Source organism: Mesoplodon densirostris, chromosome 11 (genome assembly GCF_025265405.1).
Source record: "Mesoplodon densirostris isolate mMesDen1 chromosome 11, mMesDen1 primary haplotype, whole genome shotgun sequence".
Taxonomy (NCBI): domain Eukaryota; kingdom Metazoa; phylum Chordata; class Mammalia; order Artiodactyla; family Ziphiidae; genus Mesoplodon; species Mesoplodon densirostris.
In genome coordinates, this window is record NC_082671.1 from 2,186,175 (window position 1) to 2,200,533 (window position 14,359).

At 46.5% G+C, this 14,359-nt stretch overlaps 1 protein-coding gene across 13 annotated transcripts in view; it reads left to right on the top strand.

Annotated features, from left to right (window-relative positions):
* MICAL3 (microtubule associated monooxygenase, calponin and LIM domain containing 3) overlaps window positions 1-14,359 on the top strand; it is a 175,476-nt gene that overhangs the window by 10,209 nt on the left and 150,908 nt on the right. The window contains exon 1 of one of the 13 annotated variants that reach the window (XM_060112935.1): window positions 5,052-5,149. The exons of the other annotated variants lie outside the window; for them this stretch is intronic. The gene's annotated coding sequence lies outside the window, so the exon portion shown is untranslated. Of the gene's footprint in view, window positions 1-5,051; window positions 5,150-14,359 lie in introns of those variants that run through there. 13 annotated transcript variants of the gene reach the window in all.

A 14,359-nucleotide genomic window follows, 5' to 3' on the forward strand; every position in this document is an offset into this window, starting at 1 on the left:
AGCGCTGGTTTAGATGCTTTACATGCATTGTCAGCCCTGCAGTCCAGGTGCTGCTCTGGCACCCCTGCTTTGCAGATGAGGACAGACACCCAAGTGTCTCGTTCAAGGGCACATGAGTGAGAGGAGCCTGGGGTTTGGACCCTAGTCCGCTGACTCGTGGGCCTGCATAGGCTGTGTCCCAGCTCATTGGTGGGGTTGTCTAGGTGAGGTGAAGGGGTGCCTGGAGAGAGAGTGACCACGGCGCACCAGGGCCTCGGTGAGTGAGGAGGCCAGCTGGTGGGGTTGGAGTTGAGCTCAGTGTTCATGGACCGCGGAGCCACATTGGGTCTGGGTGTTGGGAAATGAGTGAGACGCGTTCCTTGCCCTCTGGAATCTTACTGTAGCTGGGGAGACAGACACACAAATAGATGATTTCAGTGTAGTGTGGTAGGGGCTGTGATGAGGGTAAGTATAAGGTGCTGTGGAAACAGAGGAGAGGAAACCAGGAAATGTTCCTTTCCCAGCGTCTCCCAGCGTCTTGCAAGGCAAGTTAGCAGTGAGCTTAGCAGTTGAAGGCAAGAAGAGCTAGCTTGCTTCCTTTCCTTCCTTCCTTCCTTCCTTCTTTCTTTTTACATTTTTATTGGAGTCTAGTTGATTTATAATGTTGTGTTAGTTTCAGGTGTACAGCAAAGTGAATCAGTTTTATATATATATATATATATATATATATGTATGTATGTATATATATCCACTCTGTTTTTGGATTCTTTTCCCATGTAGGCCATTGCAGAGTATTGAGTAGAGTTCCCTGTGCTGTACAGTAGGTTCTTATTAGTCATCTGTTTTACATATAGTAGTGTGTGTATGTCAATCCCAATCTCCCAATTTATCCCTACCCCCCTTATCCCCAGTAACTGTAAGTTTGTCTTCTACATCTGTGACTCTACTTCTGTCTTGTAAATAAGATTAAATTAGATTCCACATATAAGCAATATCACAGGATATTTGTCTTTCTGTGTCTGACTTCACTCCGTATGACAGAGGCAGAGGGTAGCATGAACAAAGGCATGGCTTTTGGGGCTTTTCTTGCTAAAAACAAGGTTGTTCACCTGGTCTGATGGATGCCAGGATACAGTGTGAAGTTTATAAGCAAGGGAGAGTTCATCAGAGTTGTTTGAACACAGAGCAACAGCACGGAAGTAATATTTTGTGTCAGTTAATCTTATGGAGCGGGGAGAGATGAGAGTCAGGCAAGACCAGCTATGGGAGGAGTTGGCAAATTTTCTCTGTAAAGGGCCAGAAAGTAAGGATTTTAAGTTTCAACAGGCCATATGGTCTGTGATGCAACCACCCGACTGCTGTTGTAGCAGGAAAGCAGGTAACTGGTCAATGAAAGGGCGCGGCTGTGCGCCAGTAAAGCTTTTATCCCCCACCCCCCAAATCTGAGTTTCATCTAATTCTTCCATGTCACGAAATAGTCATCTGTCGATTTTTTTCCCCAACCATTAAAAAAATATAAAAACCCTTCTTCACTTGCCGGTTGGATTTGGCCCACAGGTCATGGTAATAATTCAGGTGTGAATGACAAGAAACTGGAACAGGATGTCTGCGATGGAGATAGAGAGGCAGGGAGTTGATGCCAAGGGCGCTTTGGAAAGAAGACACTGATTAGATAGAGGAGATACGGAGAGGGAAGACACCAGGGGACACCCAAGTTTCAGGTTTGGTGCCTTCCCAGGTTTGGTAAAACTGGTCTTGTTTTCCATGTGCCGAGAATATGACTTGATTCTGGAGAAAAACCCCAGAGATACTGATTCCTTAGGGGCTCCCAGACTGTCAGCACTGTGAATTCTCCCAATTGTCTCACACACATCTTTTCTGTCTTGGCCTCCAGGTGCTTTAGGCAGGAGGTGGCTGCTGTAGCTGGGTCAGTGGGCCCACCTGTTTGTCGGGGCACAAGAAAAGTTTATCTTTTGGATAACGTTATTAAAATTAATTTTATTTATTTATTTATTTTTGGCTGCATTGGGTCTTCGTTGCGGTGCGCGGGCTTCTCATCGCAGTGGCTTCTCTTGTTGCGGAGCAGGGCTCTAGGCGCTCGGGCTTCAGTAGCTGTGGCTCACGGGCTTAGTTGCTCCGCAGCATGTGGGATCTTCCCGGACCAGGGCTCGAACCCGTGTCCCCTGCACTGGCAGGAGGATTCTTAACCGCTCTGCCACCAGGGAAGCCCTCTTTTGGGTAACTTGATGTAGTTTCAGACTTACAGATAAGTGGTAAGAGCAGTACTGTGAGCTCCCTTGTGCCATTCCCTAAATTTGTTAATTAGGTTTTATTAATTATTTACACTTTGCCCCATTTGCTTTATCATTCTTCCCCCGCCGACCTGAGTTCCCATTCCAGCTCTGCCTTTAGTGGCTGTGGAGACCTGGACCAGTGTCTTAATCTCTCCAGGCCTCGGCTGTCACCTCCCTCGTAGAGTCCTCAGTAGAATTTGATGAAATAAAATACACGAAATGCCAAGCATGGTATTGCCTGGCTGGTAGCACATGGTCAGTAAATGTTAGTTCTTTTCCTTCCTCAGCATCCCTGGAAGAAGTGAGTCAGTGAAGGAAGCAGGGAGGAGCAGGGGAAATCCTGAGTCTAGGTGTAGAGAGAGGGACAAAAACAGTGTGTCAGAGATGTGACCATGAGAAGGAGCTGTTTATTATCAAACTTTGACACTAAGATGAGGGTTTAGTTTTTTTGTAACTTTATTTTGATATAATTTCAGAACAGGCAAGAATAGTACAGGGAGCTCTTGTTCCAGAAACACACATTGTTTTTATTTTGCCCCATTTGCTTTTTCATATTTTTTCCTTCTCTTTGAATAAACTAGGGACATTGACGCCTAAGTAACTGAGTGTTTATTTCCTAGGAACAGGGATATTCTCTTAGATTTTGACAGGGAGCCTTAGGTTCTAAAATTGGGAAGTGGCATGGTGTTTGAAAGTACTTGGGGAAGATGGGCTGAAGGCCAGGGGTCCTGTGGGTGGGCAGTTTAGAGTAATTTCCACTGGAGGGTGGTGAGGGCAAACTGACCAGAAGTGGGAGGGATACAGACCCAGGAGCTGTTTAGTGGAGTCTTGGGATGGGGACGGGGAGGGGCAGGGAGTAACTGCGCTGCTTTCTGGCTAGGAGAGCAGCAGGCATAACTGAAAAAACAAATTCAGCTTTAGTTTATACTTGGGAAAATGAAACGTCTCTCCCCGCTTTTATTCATATTATAGTCTATGGAAGATAAAGGCCCACTAACTCCTGGCCGATGGAGATAGAGTATCTGCTGCATTCTTTTTTTTTCTTTCTTTTTAAGATTTTTTTTTTTTGATGTGGACCATTTTTAAAGTCTTTATTGAATTTGTTACAATATTGCTTCTGTTTTATGTTTTGGTTTTCTGGCCGCCAGGTATGTGGGGTCTTAGCTCCCCAACCAGGGATCGAACCCGCACCCCCTGCATTGGAAGGCAAAGTCTTAACCACTGGACCACCAGGGAAGTCCCTCTGCTTCCTTCTTAGAGGAGCAGTACTTCAGGCTTTGTCATGAAGCTAGTCAGTAAAGAGGAGCGTTCAGGTTAGGGTTAGGGTGAGGGTTAGGTCTCACGTAGACCTAGGAGTCATTAGTGACAAAGGCAGGTGGTAGTAAAGGATGGTGGGAAGCCAAGGACCAAAACCACTCTTGGGAAGGCGGCTGGGCAGGATCCACAGGGAAGCAGGGAGAGGAGTGCAGACCAGAGACAGAATTGGGAGGGAGGGAGAGCACCCAAACTGAGATCCAGGAGCCGGGAGCGGGAGTGGTGGGTGCTTGCGGGGCTCTGTATTTTCCAGTGCAGGAGCCAGAACTTTAAAAGAGCTTTAAGGAACGCCCTGTGAATAATGCCACCCAGAGTGCTAAACCAGATCAGACTGTTGAGGGTTTAAAATTAGCTTCCCAGTGCCTGAGTGTTTTGTGGAAGAAATACGTCAGGGAGAATATATCAAAGAAGGTGTCTTAGATTTGAGCTTATACTAAGTATTAAAAGACCCGCCCCCTGCCCTTTGAAAAAGAAATGTGTTACAGGGAAGATTGTGCTAGTCTCTCAGGCTTTCAAAATTCCCAGCTCTAAATATCTTGTTATAGGAAAGTCTTGAATCCCTCTGGAGTGTTAGGGGTGAAGTAACTATAGGGTTATATTTTCTTTCCACAAACATGCATGAGCACCTTTTGTGTACTAAACACGGAGTGTAGGAGTGAACCATGGCCTGCCAGAGCATGTTCATACCTTGTGGTTAAATTTTCAGGAATTTTGCAAGTTGGTTGTTAAATACAGCTATTATTAAAAATTAATTCTAGGGACTTCCCTGGTGGTCCAGTGGTTAAGACTCAGTGCTCCCAGTGCAGGGGGCCTGGGTTCGATCCCTAATCAAGGAACTATATCCCTCATGCCGCAACTAAAGATCCCTCATGCCACAACTAAAGATCCTGCATGCTGCAACTAAGATCCAGCACAGCCAAATAAATAAATAAATATTTTTAAAATTACAGACTTATAGTTAAATAAATTGTATTGAAAACAAAGGTTAACAAATACTCAAAATTCATTACTTTCTCATTATTTTAGCATGAACTATGCTCTCAGGTCTCTTGCCCCATATGGTGGAAATACTATATAATTGTGAACTACGGTACATTTCCTCCCAGCTCTGTGTTCAGAGATGTACATAGCTTGAACTTGGCCATGGTGGGAGTATTTACACCACAGAAACCAACAAACACTACACATCAGGGCTTGATTTGTTGTTTTGTTCATTGTCTAAGAAAGTGATGAAAAAATGTTAGCATTTGCAGTTTAAACTTAAAGTGTTTTGTGTCCATATCTAGTACATTGTGAATAGCACAAAAAATTTGAGGAAATACTTCTTTTAGTATTTGAAAAACTAGGGTCCAATTCAGCAAAGAAGCTGCTTATATCATGTTTGATATACATGTTCTTTTTTTTTTTTTTTGCCCGTGCTTCGCAGCATGTGGGATCCTAGTTCCCCGACCAGGGATTGAACCCGAGGCCCCTGCAGAGGATGTGTGGAGCCCTAACCACTGGACCGCCAGGGAAGTCCCAAAATACATCTTTTTTTGTCCAATTTTGTTTTACTCCTTAAGGTAAATGAAAACTAACGTTCACTTATTTATCAGTTGAGTCCATGGATTGGCCATAGGTATGAGTTAGACACAAAAAATCTATGACAGGTTTGTCCAAGAGTCAATTGGCTATATGGAATTTACAGTAAAGAGCATTATATATTTTATACTCTATTACTTATTACTATGTATTTATTGCTATTACATATTTTATTACTATTATATGCTATACATCTTTAATATTGATTGATTGATTGATTTTTGGCTGCGTTGGGTCTTAGTTGCATCACACGGGATCTTTTATGTTGCACCGCGGGCTTCTCTCTAGTTGTGGTGCACAGGCTCCGGAGCGCATGGGCTCAGTAGTTGTGGTGCGCAGGCTTAGTTGCCCCTCGGCGTGTGGGATCTCAGCTCCCCAACCAGGGCTTGAACCCATGTCCCCTGCATTGGCAGGTGGATTCTTAACCACTGCGCCACCAGGGAAGACCCTTGTTGTTTTTTTATATCCACCAGCAAAGCATCCTAGAATTCAGGTTTAGAAGAGACTGCAGACAGAGTCTATCACCCTGATGTTTAGGGGCCGTGCTGGGCTGGGAGAAGGAACTGGAGAGGGCTCCCTGTCTCCTCTGGGCTGGGACCGGCTCACAGAAGTCCCTGAGTGCAGTGGGGGAATTCCTCTAATGAAATCTTTGGTGAAAAGACTCAGCACTTCTGTTCTCTTTATTTTATCAACATTTGTTGAGTACCTACTTGTGTGCCAGGTCCTGTGTGCTTACGAGAATACAGTGACAAAAAAGACATGGTTACTGCTCTAAACAGTTTTATTATCTAATTCACATACCATACAGTTCATTAAGTGTTAAATTAACTGGTTTTAAGTATATCTGCAGCGTTGTACAGCCGTCACCACAATTAATTTTAGAACATTTTTATCATCCCCCAAAGAAACTCTGCACCCAGAGCAGTGCACTCCACTTCTGTCCAGTCCCTCTCCCGCTAGCCATCGGCAACCACCAGTCTGCTTTCTGTCTCTATAGATTTGTTATTCTGGACATTTCATATAAATGGAATCATACAGTCTGTGGTTTTCTGTGACTAGATTTTTTTCACTCAGCATAATGTTTCAGAGTTCATCCATGTTGTAGCCTGTGTCAGAATTTCATTCCCTTTTATGGCCAAATAATACTCCATTTTATGGATCTACTACATTTTCCTTATCCATTCAACAGTTGATAGACATTCGGCTTTTTGCTGTCTCGAATAATGTCACGATGAACATTCGTGTACAAGTTTCTGTGTGGATGTGTGTTTTCGTTTCTCTTGTATATATGCATGCCTAGGAGTGGAATTGCTGGGTCTTGTGATACCTCTGTTTAACATTCAGAGGAGTTGCAGAACTGTTTTCCAAAGTGGCTGCACTATCTTCCATTTCCACGTGCACGGTATGAGGCTCCGGCTTCTCCACATCCTCGCTATCACTTGCTCTTATCCTTTTGGTTCTAGCCGTCCTCGTGGGTGTGAAGGGGTATCTCATCGTGGTTTTGATTAGCATTTCCATAGTGGTTAATGATGTTGAGTGTCTTTTTGTGTGCTTATTGACCATTTGTATATCTTATTTGGAGAAATATTTATTAAAATCCTTTGCCCATTTAAAAATTTGGGTTTTTAAATTATCAAGCTGTAAGAGTTCTTTATATATTCTGTAAATGAGTTCCTTATTCGATATATGATTTGCAAATATGTTATCCCACTCTGTGGGCTGTCCTTTCACTTTCTTGACAGGCTCTGTATGTTTCAAAGTATAAAAGTTGTTAGTTTTGACAGGTCAAATTTGCCCTCAGTTCTTGAGTAAATCCAGTTTACATGACAAATTTCTATGCTTTCAGGTGTTTCTGTTATATTTAACAAGTCTCTACAGTTGAATAGTCTGTAGTCAGTTTCATAACCTTTAATACTTAGACCTTATGTTGGTGACTTTGTTTTAGCTTTTAGAAACTTAAAATCTTATGAAATCAGAGACTAAGGCGTATAGGCTCTTTATAGCATTTTACTCACTATGTTGCTGGTGAAAACAGCCATAAGCTGATGACTCTTAAACACACTGACTGGGGGCCAGGCTTCTGGGAATAGCTGGACGTTGGACACAGTATACTGAGGTTGTATTTAAGCATAAGTCAGGAAAATGGAGCAGTGTCACTTCCCATTGTAGTCTTAACTCTCTTGTGTTACCTAATGAGATTTTCAGCTCTATTGACTCTAGTATGGGCATGGAATTTAATAACTAGAAGTGTATCTGGGTTATGGAGATAAGTTACCGCAATGAAAAACGTGAACTACCTCCTGCCCTGATCCCTCCCTGCAACATACTTCAGCAGTCTACCCTCTCCCTATGCTGTTCAGACAAGTCTAAAAAGCAGTAAGACATCTGACTTACATAATAGTGTTCTGTTGACTGTCTCATTTGCTCCCTTCCTACCGCCTGCATAGCAGTAAGTAGGGTAGTATGTCCCCTCGAGAAGGGAGCCAGCTCAGGAGGTGGGCTGTCTCTGTCCAAGGTCGCATTCCCACTAGTCTTGGGGATGCTGGGGTCTCCTTGGGGGGACATACTTGGGATTACTTGCAAACGTGGTTTTTCAGTGCCTCATTTGTTCTGTATCCCTTTCTTTATCGGGTATTTCCATTTCTAAGTTGGGGTAAATGAATGTGTTGATTTTTTTCTTTGTATGTAATCTGAACAAGTGGGTATAAACCATGTAGCTGGGGCCTAGAGGGTGTGTGGAGCATAGGACCAGACATGTGAGGGCGATGAGACCTGGGTAAGGACAGTGGAGAAGGTGAGAAGTCCTGTCTGTGCAAACGCAGGACAGTTGTGGGGTTTATGAAATAGAGCGGGAGTCAAGTAGTGTGTAAGACAGTTTGAAAGTTCCCAGGCTCGTTCACTGTTACCCGTGAGGTATCAGAATGCCTTTTTAGCAAATGTAGTGGTGAAATGAAGCATAGTCCCGCGTCCCCACTTTGAACAGAGCTACCTATGATCAGTGGGTGACAGTGGGTGATGGTGGCATCTCGGATTGCTTCTGGCCTTTCTCTTCTGCAGAACTCAGAACCCTCTACATGGTTTTGTGATCACTAGGTCCACCCAAGACTGGAAGTTCTGTCATGGAAGTCACCCTTGGGATGTTTTGGGAACGTCTTTGCCTGCTTTGCTCTTGGTGGGACGGACACCTGAAGACTGCTGTGATGTGGTTAAATGTGAGGGCTCCAGAGCCAGACTGTCTGGGTTTACTTCCATCTTCTACCACTTAGAACTGCGTGACCTTGAGTACATGACTGTGCTGTTTCTTGACCCAAGAATGTGGATAATAATATCTATATCACAGGGTTATCATGAGGATTAAGTGAAATCTTGTGTAGACTTCATCACAGAGTGAGGCCATATTAAATGTCCGCTACAATAATTGCTGCTGTTCTTGTTGCTATCGTTAATTTGGACCTAGCTCTCATAAGTGAAGTGGGTCATCAGGTTGGGTGTGAGAAGAAATAGCAGCAATCTAGTGACTCCACTTGTGAGCTCCTGCGTGTTAGGCCTGCAGTGTGGCTCTTACATGCCTTAGTCCATTTACTTCTCGTGACATCATGCAGGGCAGTTTTATCACATGATGGAGGGCCGCGCTCAGGTCAGACAGCTGCTCAGTGTGGAGCAGGGCCTCCACTTGACGACCTCACGCTTTTCTTGTCTATGGCCAGTTTGGCAGCCAAAGTAACAGGAAAGTCATCCTTTTCCCAGAGCCCGTAATATCAGCTACTCACATAAGATGTCGCCTGAAGGGAGGTAAGATTTCCAGAACATAAACTTTTTTGGGGGTGAGCCTTTTCTGTTGTGATGATTGAACAGTGAGGAGGAGGAGAACCTCGGGGGCCTTGACTTTTAAAAAGGCCCATGATCGCCAGGTGCCTGTTGGTCCTCCTTCCACCCACAGGCAGATACCCACGGCCTTAACTGTGACCCCAGACTGCGGGGTGAGGGTGGAAGGGGGGCTCAGGCCCCATCCTCCACTATCATAATACAGGCTGCTTCAGGATGGGTGCAGGGCCTTGGGTGACCTGCCTGTGTCCCCGCCCCTCTGGGGAAGGAACATGTGCTCAGTTACATATTCTCTAGAGACAAGGCCCTTATCAGGTGAATAATTTGCAGAAATATTCTCCCATACTGTGGGTTATCTCTTATTTTTTTTTGGCTGTGTCCGGTCTTAGTGGCGGCATGCGGGACCTTTGCTGAGGCACCCGGGGATCCTTTGTTGGGGCACGGGCTTCTCTCTAGTCGTGGCATGCGGGGTTTCTTTCTCTAGTCATGGCGTGCGGGCTCCAGGGTGTGTGGGCTCTGTAGTTTGCGGCCCACGAGCACACCAGTTGAGGTGCGGGCCCAGCCGCCGCGCAGCACGTGGGATCCTAGCTCCCCGACCAGGGATCAAACCCCTGTCCCCTGCGTCGCAAGGTGGATTCTCTACCACTGGACCACCAGGGAGGTCCCTGTAGGTTATCTTTTCCCTTTTTTTGATGGTGTCCTTTGAAGCCCAACATTCCCTTGCCGCCCAGCCCCGCCCTTTTTCCCTGTCTGTGAAGCTTTGCATGTGTGGGATGCCACAGGTGTAGAGAAGAGGGGGTAGTGGCCCCTCCCCTGTGCACCTTCCCCTCCCCCCCGCACCTTCCCTTCCCCCCCAAGGTCGCTCAACCTGAAGAAGAGTTAAGATTAAAGACCCGAGTTAGTGGGCACGGGGTCAGGGTGGAGCTCTGCCTGAAAGAATCCGGGACTGCAGCCTGGTGTGGCCACGCACGTGAGCTCAGAGCTGCACGGCCCAGGACTGCCTGGCGCTCTAGGGGCCGGGCCTGGGGCCCTGAGCGGCAGGTACTGGTTGGCAGTGTGTTCTGGAGGCTGAGCACCGAGCACAGACTGAGCACTGAGCACAGTAGGGTGCTTCCCCTTGGGCCCGGCGGAGCCAAAGACTACACAGCCGTCGGCTCAGGTTACAGTTGCTGTGGGAACTGTGACCTTTGAATTTCCTGGCTTATGCATGGAATTTCAGTTGAGTAATTCTACAACAACTTGGATTTTTCCTCTTCTCACCCTCCTTCTTGGCATTTAATTTTTTATCGCAGTGAATGAGATCTGTAGCCCTCTGCCTGTCTGTCTCCTCCTGGGGCAGACAGTCTCACTCACACTCCTTTCCAGGCCGCTCACCCAGAGTGTGCCAGGCAGGAGAAGGGCCGGGGCCTGACCGGTGGGCACCTTTCTGTTGTCCCCTGCAAGGCCCTGAGGCTGGGCCAGCCGGCCTGGAGAGGCTTCTGGGCTGGACTGCTGTGCGGGTGTCCAGGATGGGCCCAGCTGTCCCTTTGTGTGTATTTCTCTCAAACAGGCCTTGCTCGTTTCTGCTTGTGCACTTGAGTTTACCCTGTTCTGTGCACCTGGAGCATCCTCCCAGGTGGCTTAGCTAAATTCTCCCCGCACTTCAGTTTCCACTTGCAGTCCTACCCTCTCTGGGAAACCTGTCATCACTACTATGGCCTAAAATTACCCCCCTTCCAGGGAACGACATACGACTTGAACATTTCATTTGGCATTTAATTAGATACTGTCTGAGGATATTTTTCTTGTTGTCTCAAGAACATTTGTCATTTGGGGTGGAGGGATGGTCTGTTTTTTTTTTGTTCTTTTCTGTAAGATTCTTGAGGGCCAAGGTTTTAAGTCATTGCATTGCTTGTTAAATGGTCAGTGGTTTATATTTGAATGAAGCGTGTGTTCTCTTGGTGTCTGCCATGAGGAAGGCATTGGGCCGAGAGCTGTGAGGGACACAGGAAGAAGCAAGGTCCTTAAATCCACTTTCCTCAAGGTGCGAAGCCTGGCTTTCCATGATGTGGCCTTGCCTGCCCTGCTGTCCTCTTCTTCCTCTCCCAGTGACCTTTAAACCCAGAGTTCCTGGAAGGCCCACGTCTGTTCTCACCTGATGGCCGTGCACCTGTGCCTCCTCCTGCCCCTGCAGGAAGCTCCCGCCTCCCCTCAGCTCCACCCCCCGCCTCAGGCGAGACAGCGCTTGGCTCCTGCCGCCCTCCTGACCACCCCAGCCAAGGGTCCCTTGTGTAATTTCCTCTTACCTTCTGCTCTTCTCTCCCCCTCAGACCTCTTCACAGTATGTAAGTATGAACTTGTTTTTCTGTTTGTGTGTTGGCATTTTTGTCCTGGTGGTTGTGTCCACCACTGCATTTCCATCCAGCATAGGAGACGTCTTGTTCACTTCTGTACTCAGACCCAACATGATGCCTGGTATTTGGTAGACTCACAATAAATGCTAAATGACTGAGTATTCTTATAGAAACAGATGTATTTTTTTTGAGAGACAAGAAAGAAATGTTAAATGACTAGCGATGTATCCTATAGATGATAGTGCTCTGGTTGGCTTGCAGTAGACAGGCCTATGGAACCGCCCAGTGCCCCTCTCTTGAGATACAAACGGGAACTACTTTGATCTCAGCACAACACATGAGCTTTTTTCCATTCCTCTTTCATCCTTCCATTTCCCTCTCTCCTTCATTCCTTTTTTGGCTTGTCTTAGAAATGATGTAAGGCAACTTGGGCCCTTGATCTGTGCTGGGGGTGAGGCAGGACTGGTATTCTGTTCTGTGTAATCCTAGATGCTTATTTTGGGACCTGTGGGACACTCAGTTTTTCCTAAACTCTCAGAATCATTTTTGAGAAGCAACCTTGTGCTACTGGCCGGAACAGCGAGGAGGACTGGCGCTCGGAGCTTCATCACTCTGTTGATTCCCCTCGGGCAGATTGGTGTGGGGACGTGTGCTCTCCCTGATCTTTTAAAGTGGACTTAATATTCAGCTTTTCCGAGTGCTGGAGCCTGTCTTAAATAAAGAACCTGAAGGCCCTGGTGAAGTAATGTCTCCAAAACCCTTCAAGCTCATCAGGGAAGGAAGAAGTGCTGTGTAAACTCAGAGTGTAATTATTAATCAGACTTTCCTTTGGTCCTCTTCTCTGCCCTGGGTTTGCCTTCCGCGGCTGCTCGGGCTCCAGGATTCGCAGACGGAAAGTCCCTGGGCCGCCTCTCCCGCCCTCCTGGCACCGTGGCCCGGACTACACAGAAACGCCGCTCTGAGGGACTGGCCTTGGTGTGCAGAGCGGCTGTGTGACCGGGCCCCGGGTCCATGGCATCTCCAGCTGCCTTCCAGGAGAAGGGCGGCTCTCCTGCTCATTGTCGGATGGAGTCGGGCCTAGTTCTGAGTCCTTGGGGAGCAGTTCGCCGGCGTGGAGCCCACACAGGGGTCTCCATTCTCTACCCCAGGCCACACTGGTCAGAGCTTCCTCTGGGGGACAGATAAAGACCCTCTGCAATCAGAACTGTGTCCATTCCCTACAGTGGCACGTTGTCTTCCTTGTTTTTTTTTTTTTTTTTTTTTTGCGTTACGTGGGCCTCTCACTGTTGTGGCCTCTCCCACTGCGGAGCACAGGCTCCGGACGCGCAGGCTCAGCGGCCATGGCTCACGGGCCCAGCCGCTCTGCGGCACGTGGGATCTTCCCGGACCAGGGCACGAACTCGTGTCCCCTGCATCGGCAGACTCTCAACCACTGCGCCACCAGGGAAGCCCCGTCTTCCTTGTTTTTAAGCTTTAGTTTTCACTTCTGTAAAAGCATCTGATTTCTATAGTAATAACATACATATATTTTTTAAAAATCCAAATTAAAAAAAAGGCCAAATTCAGAAGCAGAATTTGAGAATTTTCCCTTCACTGCCTTTTCCTCCCCTCCTCTTTCCCGAGAAGTCCCATCCCCTAATGCCTGTAGCATTCCGGCACACAACAGGTGTTTTCATGGTCCTTAAATTGGGGGTGGTGAGAAGAGGTACCGAGTCCAGCTGTCTAAGCCATACAGTTTATCATTGTTCACAGAAGTGTAGAATAATATTTTATTGTTGTGCCTTCCTTGTTCCTATTTATCTTGTCCTCTGTTTCAGCACCGCACCCCACTCTGAGGTAGTGCTTCCTGAACTTTGTTCCACGGACTGTTTGTTAAAAGGGGTTTGGAGAAAAGCAAAACATATTCTTAATAAGATGATTGAATTTTACTCAATATTTTGGTAGGGAGGAGGATTTTATTTATAAACCTTTTAAAAACTAGTCATTTTTGCAACAGTTCATTTACCCATGAGCGCTTTTGATTTGTGATTAATAAAATACATAATAAATTAATAAAATAATTTAAAGATTTATCTAAAATGTTGAATTCATAGTTTGGATCCTTAGGTGTTTTCTTATTTGTCGTCCCATGCTAATCTAAGTGTGCCTCATACCTCTTGCGCTCCTTTACTGATTCCTTCTGTAAATTTTAACTTAAAACTGCTTTGTGGTTAAATCTGTTTGAGGAACGCTGCACTCAGTCTTACCTTGGCACTCCCTGTGGTATGGTCGTGGGCACCGTGGCATTATCTGCTCTCTGGGACACCGCAGGCTCACTTCACCATGGTTACTTATTTTAGCCTCACCTCAAAATCCTTATCTCCCTGTGAGGCAAATAGTATTGGTCTCTGTTTTACAGCAGGGAGATGGGGCTTCAGAAGCCTGCCTTCACTGACTGAGGCCCAGTGGTGGGTGGGTCCCAGATTCGAGTCCAGATCTGTGGACTCTGGAGCCCATGCTCTTCACACAGGAGCTCCTGGCATCTGCAGTACTTGTCTTTTGAGCAGCTGTGTCCCTTCCAGACGGTGGGTTGAGTTTGTGCCCAGGTCACGGTCCCCTCCTCCCCGCAGCATGCCTGCAGAGGAGGCTCCAGGCTTGGGTTTGCGCACGCGCACGCTGGTCACGTTCCCCCTTCCCTCCGCCCAGCTTCATCCCACCCGTCCTCCAAGATCTCTTTCATTATAATAGTTAACTGTTTGTTGTAATTAAGTTAGCTAAGTGTTTATTGAGTTGAATCTGTTAGAACTTTGTCATCTAGTCTCTACTTGCTTCTGAACTACTATTGTCAGTAGGCTTCTCTGCCAGTGATTCCCCATGCTTTGGGCAGAGTCTGTGTGTGTGTGTGTGTGTGTGTGTGTGTGTGTGTGTACTGCCCATCGGCCAGTCTTGTGGATCTGTTGAGTAGATTCGTCAAACGTCATAGCTTGAGTTAATGACATTGCGAATATATATGTTCTGCTTTTTCTGCAGTGCACGTAGATGCTGTTGTGATTA